This window comes from Lipotes vexillifer, unplaced genomic scaffold (genome assembly GCF_000442215.2).
Source record: "Lipotes vexillifer unplaced genomic scaffold, Lipotes_vexillifer_v1.1 scaffold2225, whole genome shotgun sequence".
NCBI lineage: Eukaryota > Metazoa > Chordata > Mammalia > Artiodactyla > Lipotidae > Lipotes > Lipotes vexillifer.
In genome coordinates this window covers 838937-846028 of record NW_006798684.1, presented here as the reverse complement: position 1 = coordinate 846028, position 7092 = coordinate 838937, and the positions used below count along the sequence as shown (strand labels likewise).

At 45.1% G+C, this 7092-nt stretch overlaps 1 pseudogene; it reads right to left on the bottom strand.

The window, feature by feature from the left end:
* Positions 1 to 385: 385 nt before the first annotated feature.
* On the bottom strand, positions 386 to 894 carry LOC103080752 (translationally-controlled tumor protein pseudogene; annotated as a pseudogene).
* Positions 895 to 7092: the final 6198 nt, after the last annotated feature.

The following is a 7092-nucleotide window of genomic DNA, read 5'->3' as shown; positions in this document are numbered from 1 at the left end:
TTCTGGACTTGGGTGGCTATTTCTTTTCCCATGTTAGAGAAGTTTTCGACTATAATCTCTTCAAATATTTTTTTGGGTCTTTTCTTCTCCTTCTGGGACCCTTATAATGTGAATGTTGTTGCGTTTAATATTGTCCCAAAAGTCTCTTAGGCTGTCTTCATTTCTTTTCATTCCTTTTTCTTTTCATTTTATTTTTAGACAACCTACATGACATATTTTTTTATTTTCCTCAAAAACAGTGCCTCCGCTCCAAACAAATCAACATCAAAACAAAGAGCTCAAGTTGACATCAGTCCCATTTGTCTAAGTCCTGGTTTTATGTGGATGAAAAGCAGCAGCCAGCCAGTTATGATGAGCAGGTGATAGATCCAAACAGCCAAATTTGTTAACATTTTTCCATTTCTAGACCATCCTTAAAGAAAATCATATTTGGTGTCACACCATCCTCACAGTACTCCGGCAGAGCAACCATGCCATCTGGATTCATGTTTTCACCAATAAAGAACTGATAGTTTTTGAAATTAGCAAGGATGTGCTTGATTTGTTCTGCAGTCCCTGTCATAAAAGGTTTTACTCTTTCTGTCTCTGTTCTTCAAGCTTCCCTTTGATTGACTTCATGTAATCCTTGATGTACTTCTTGTAGGCTTCTTTTGTGAAGCTGGTTTCTTGCACGTGATTGTTCATGACAATATCCACACCAGTGATTACTGTGCTTTCATTACCTTTGCCCTCAGGGCCTTCAGAGGAGGCATTTCCACCAATGAGCGAGTCATCAATGTTACCCTCTCTCCTACTGACCATCTTCCCCTCCACCTCCAGACACAGCCTATCCGCAACCTCCCGGATCTTGTACATGTCAGGGAACATCTCATCATGGTTGATGAGGCCCCAGTAGATGACAGTGATGGCGACTGGAGGGAGACAATGATGGCAGTAGCTTAGTAGGAGCCCGGAGCTCAGAGAGCGCAGTGCAGCAGAAGCGGCGCTTGGGGGGAGGGGGGAGTGGGTGGAAAAGCCATTCTTTTTTCTTTATTCTGTTCCAAGGCAGTGAATTCCACCATTCAGTCTTCCAGGTCACTTATCCGTTCTTCTGCCTCAGTTATTCTGCTATTGATTCCTTCTAGTGTATTTTTCATTTCAGTGATCGTATTGTTCATCTCTGTTTGTTTGTTAATTCTTCTAGGTGTTTGTTCTTTAATTCTTCTAGGTCTTTGTTAAACATTTCTTTCATCTTCTCAATCTTTGCCTCCATTCTTTTCCTGAGGTCCTGGATCATCTTCATATCATTATTCTGAACTCTTTTTCTGGAAGGTTTCCTATCTCCACTTCATTTAGTTGTATTTCTGGGGTTTTATCTTGTTCCTTCATCTGGTACAAAGTCCTCTGCCTTTTCATTTTGTCTATTCTTCTGTGAGTGTGGTTTTCCTTCCACAGGCTGCAGAAGTTCTTCTTGCTTCTCCTCTGGTGGATGAGGCTCTATGTCATTCTTTTAAAGGTTGTGCCCTGCCTCTTCTCTCCTGTTCCAAAACCAGCAAGGACAGGGACTTCCCTGGTGGCACAGTGGTTAAGACTCTGTGCTCCCAATGCAGGAGGCCCGGGTTTGACCCCTGGTCTGGGAGCTAGATCCCACAAGCATGCAGCAACTAAGAGTTAGCATGCCACAACTAAGGAGCTGGTGAGCTGCAGCTAAGACCCAATGCAACCAAATAAATAAATAAATATAAAACACACACACACACACACACACACACACACACACACACACACACACACTAGAGCTGATTTTAAAAAAAGAACCAGAAAGGACAAAGTCTGTGAGGGGGGAATGTGCTTGTGTGTTCTGAGAATAGCAAAGAGGCTGGTTTGGCTAGAGCCTGGTAAGCCAGCAGGGAGCAGTAGATTGAGATCCAAAAATTGGAGACGACCTTGCAACGGTAGAGACCTTGAGGTTGATTCTACTCTGAGAGATGGTAAGCATTGGAGCGTTTTACAGAGTGGTGTCATGATCTGAATTTACATTTTTAAAAGATTGCTCAGGCAGCTGTGTGAACAGACTGTATGGGGAGTGGAGGAGCTTGGGAAGGTAAGGAAGCTGGAGACTGGTCAGAAGGCGAGAGATGATGTGGCTTGGACCAAGGAGGCAGCAGTGGAGTTGATGAGAAGCAGTTAGATTTTAGATATATTTTGAAAATCTACCTGACAGGAAACACTGTGGATGTGGGGTGTGAGAGAAAGAGATGAGTCAAGGATGACTCTAAGGTTTTTGGCCTGAGCAACTGGAAGACTGAAATACCATATACATGAAAGAAATCAGAAAATGGCTGGGGGAGGGCAGGTTGGAAGCTATGGTGGAAATTTTACTGGTTAGAGGCTTGAACGAACTTTCTGGAATGATGGGGATGTTCTCTCATTTAGAGTGGTGGTTGCCTGGGGGTAAACACTGTAAAAACCCAGTGAACTGAATTTTTAGTATCTCTGCATTTTATTTTATATAAATTATACCTAAACACACACACACATACACACACACTTTTATTGATAACGGGTAAGACTTAAGAAAAAAGGAGTTTATTTTTATTTTTTTAAAGAAATTAAACCGCTCTATTAAATTCCTTTTATTTTATTTTATATATATATATTTTTTTTTAGATGTTGGGGGTAGGAGTTTTTATTAATTATTTATTTTTGCTGTGTTGGGTCTTCGTTTCTGTGCGAGGGCTTTCTCTAGTTGTGGAAAGCGGGGGTCACTCTTCATCGCGGTGTGCGGGCCTCTCACTATCGCGGCCTCTCTTGTTGGGGAGCACAGGCTCCAGACGCGCAGGCTCAGTAGTTGTGGCTCACGGGCCTAGTTGCTCCGTGGCATGTGGGATCCTCCCAGACCAGGGCTCGAACCCGTGTCCCCTGCATTAGCAGGCAGATTCTTAACCACTGTGCCACCAGGGAAGCCCAAAAGGAGTTTATTTTAAAGGTTACACATGAGAGAGAATGGGATCCATATTGGAAACTCGTTGAAATTGATTTTCCCATCTCTCTCATGGGGGGGTCCCTGCATCTCCCCGTGCTTCTGCATCTTCATCACTTTCTCTTTTTTTGTTAATAATTTTATTTCATTTATTTATTTTTATTTTATTTTACTTTTTTTGTCTGCCTTGGGTCTTCATTGCTGCGTGTGGGCTTTCTCTAGTTGTGGCGAGTGGGGGCTACTCTTGTGGCTACTCTTTCATTGTGCTGCGTGGGCTTCTCATTGCGGTGGCTTCTCTTGTTGCGGAGCATGGGCTGTAGGCATGCAGGCTTCAGTAGTCGCAGCATGTGGGCTCAGGAGTTGTGGCTCATGGGCTTAGTTGCTCTATGGCATGTGGGATCTTCCCGGACCAGGGATCAAACCCATGTCCCCTGCATTGGCAGGTGGATTTTTAAGCACTGTGTCACCAGGGAAGTCCTTCATCACTTTCTTAAACTGTGACAATCAACAAAACAAGCTGATTTGTAGTATTTGCTGATTTCTGTGACATGAATATTCCCACCATATTTCAAGCCACAGGCTACATCAAGCTACATCATCCTTGGAGGTGGTAGATTGAAGTAGTGGAGAACACAGACTTCAGTGCAGGCAAGTTCTTTACCTCTCTGGGTCTGTTTCCTCATCTGTAAAATGAGAAGGTGCTACTAATGCTGTCTCCATAGGGTTGTTATGAGGATTAAATGAGTTAATATGTGGCATTTTGTACCTTTTAACTGTTAATAGCTCTGCTGTTAATTTACTGTGTGTCCTTAGGCAAGACCCTTCCTCTCTCTGCATCTTAGTTCCTGTATTTGTAAAACATAGAGGTTTTGTTATAAATAATCTTTGAAGTCCTTCCAGCTCTAGAAATCTTAGGGCCTTCTATGACTCCAGTTACAGAGAAATCTCAGCCTCCCTCTCTGGGTTTTAAGCTCTATTCCTGAAATCACAGGTACAAGGCACCTGAGTGGTGTGAGAGACAGCCAGGTAGATTCCAAAGTGGATTCAGTCTGAAGTGGAAAGTTAAAATGGTCAGCCTTGATCTCAGCCTGGGAAAACTCCTCCTGAGCCAAAAATTTCCAGCATTTGCAACTCTCTTTAACTGGCAGCTCCAGGTGCTGGTCAGTTTGAACTGCTTCATTTGGATGCCTGACAGGAGCCTTTGTTTAGGAACTTTCTGATTCTCCCCTGCTAAGTAGGTACTGAAAGGAATACCTTTTTTTCTTTTCTTTTTTTTTGTTGTTTGGTTTTTTAAAAATTTTATTTATTTACTTATTTATTTTTGGCTGTGTTGGGTCTTCATTGCTGCATGCGGGCTTTCTCTACTTGCAGTGAGCGGGGGCTACTCTTCGTTGCAGTGCACGGGCTTCTCATTGCGGTGGCTTCTCGTTGTGGAGCACGGGCTCTAGGCGTGAGGGCTTCAGCAGTTGTGGCACGTGGGCTCAGTAGTTGTGGCTCGCAGGCTCTAGAGTGTAGGCTCACTAGTTGTGGCACACAGGCTTAGTTGCTTCGCGGCATGTGGGATCTTCCTGGACCAGTGCTCGAACCCGTCCCCTGCATTGGCAGGCGGATTCCTAACCGCTGCGCCACCAGGGAAGTCCCTTTTTCTTTGTTTTAATGGAGAGAAACAGTAATAAAAAGAAGAAAACAAAGAGAGAGACTAGGTTAATAGAAATAGATTAATAGAAGTAGAGAAAAAAACACCAAGAGAAAGAGATTTTTCCTACATTTTCTAACAAAAGAAGACAAATACAAATAGAGCTGAAGACAAAATAAGAGCTGATTCCTACCACAAGCCTGGAGAACTTCTCGGAAAGGATCATGTTTAAAATAAATACACATGCAGCACAGGTGGAGGTATTTCTTGCCTTTTCCTCTACCAACTCTTAAGTCTGAGGTAACTCCTGTAACCCCTACTCCCAAATGCCCAATGGAATAATTTTACATATTTTTCCATTCAGACCCATATTCTCCTGGTTAAATTCTGTAGGACCTACACTTATCACCTTAGAACCAAAGATTATAAACTGAAAAGTGACCTCTGAGCATACCTCCTCTCCCTGCAGTATTTTACATATGAAGAAACCAAGGCTCAGAGAGGTTGAGTAACTTGTCAAGGTCCCACAGACATGTGACAGAGCTAGGTTAGGTGGTAATTCATATATCTCAGTGCACTTGTCCTATCTATGAGGGTCCCAGAAAGAAACAGATGGATAATTGAGAGTTTAATAAGGGAAAAGCAACAAGAAATGATGCAGTATCCCAGGGCCAATGACAGTGGGAGACTGGATCACTATGGGACCTGAGGGGACAAAGGGAGGGAGAAGAGAGCATATGAAAGGTGTCTGCAGGGACCCTGCTTTTAGGAAGGTGGGGTGTATGATGGGGAATAAACAATCTCATATCCCTCTTTTTCCCACTTTTAGCCTCCACTGGCTGAACCTAACTAGAAGCCAGAGGACAAGGAAGTCTGTTGATAAAAGACCAAACTGAGGCACTGAACAGGGAGGGTGGAAAGCAGATCTGGAGGCTACAAGGAAGCAACCTATCACCATTCTATTCACTGAAATTTCAAACAATGCTGTTCATGCCCCATAATTTGGTCTTAAAGTGTGCAACACAGCAAGCTGCCAGGAACATAAGATACAACAGGAGTCAAGAAAGCTCCAAGTTAGGACACTGAGCTGTCATATAGTGCTGGAAGCAGAAGACTAGCTGGATGGATGGAAGTTTCCAGGGGCTGCTCTGCTCCTCAGCCCAGTGCCGAACCTACACAGACTTGGCGGAGAGCCTTTCAACAGCCCAGGCCCTGCCCTCAAGGAATCCAAGTCTAGTCTGCAAAGGGTGAGGCCTGACCGTAGATGACTCCTCCTGGAGACCTGCATGATGCTGATGGGTAGGGAAGACTTCTCCACCAGGGCAACTTCCTGGAGAATCAAAAGTGATGCCAACTAGGGCTTCCCTGGTGGTGCAGTTGTTGAGAGTCCGCCTGCCGATGCAGGGGACAAGGGTTCATGCCCCGGTCTGGGAGGATCCCACATGCCGCAGAGCGGCTGGGCCTGTGAGCCATGGCCGCTGAGCCTGCGTGTCCGGAGCCTTTGCTAACGCAACGGGAGGGGCCACAGCAGTGAGAGGCCCGCGTACTGCAAAAAAAAAAAAAAGTTAAAAAAAAGTGATGCCAATTACAGGAGAGAGAGGCTGGCATCTCTGTCCTGGGACGTGTGAGGAGATAGTTTGGTGGAAGCTCAGGGAGACCTAGGGAACCTTCTCCTTCCTCAGAATAAAGTTACTTCTGCAGGCATCTCCTGATTTCACAGTTCCTTTTGGCTGTATCCTGTCTCCTCCTCTCCCACCCTTATACCTCTCTGCCCTGAAGCCAAAGGAGTCTGGGGTGGAGTTAATAAGACTCTCAGAAGCAAGTTAAGCCAGTTCCTGCAAGCCTGAACATGTTCTGTTGAGGAGTAGCCCCTGCAGAAAACTACTGTCCCCAACTGTAGCCACAGTCAGCTACAAATAGTGCAGAAAGAGGGGTAAGAGCTCAGAGAAAACACAAATCGGCACCTGACTCCAAACATAGATGAATCCAAACTGGACCTGTAGATGCTGGGGCCTTGCCTGCAGGGCAGAGCTAACGCTCATCGTGCCCTAACCCTGGTCAGCAGTGGCCACTTCTAAAAACATCTCTTTCCTTGAGGCCTTGCTCCAATTCTACCAGCTCAGCTTCTAGCAGAGTTTTTAGAGAAGCTGCATTCCAACAATGACTCAAGGAGCCCAGCTTTCAGCTTCTCTCTCTAGGGTTGTTCAGGTCCCCTGTGTCCTAGGGAAAAGCCACATATGGCTCCCTTTGGCAGGAGCAGCCTGGCTAAGCCTCTCACCTCTCTGTCGTTAAAAGGGGAGGATGCAACGAGGAAGTGTAAAGGGGCCCCTAGTTCTAGCTTGGGTAAAGGCCTGGCTGGATGCTTGAAGGCTTGGATCCTTTTGTCCAAGTTAACTCCAGCTAGTTCCCATGCTCCTGGCGGTCCCACAGTCACAATTATTTGGACTGAGTTTAAGTGAGGGAGGTTGGCCATCTTCCAGGGACTGTGAAATCT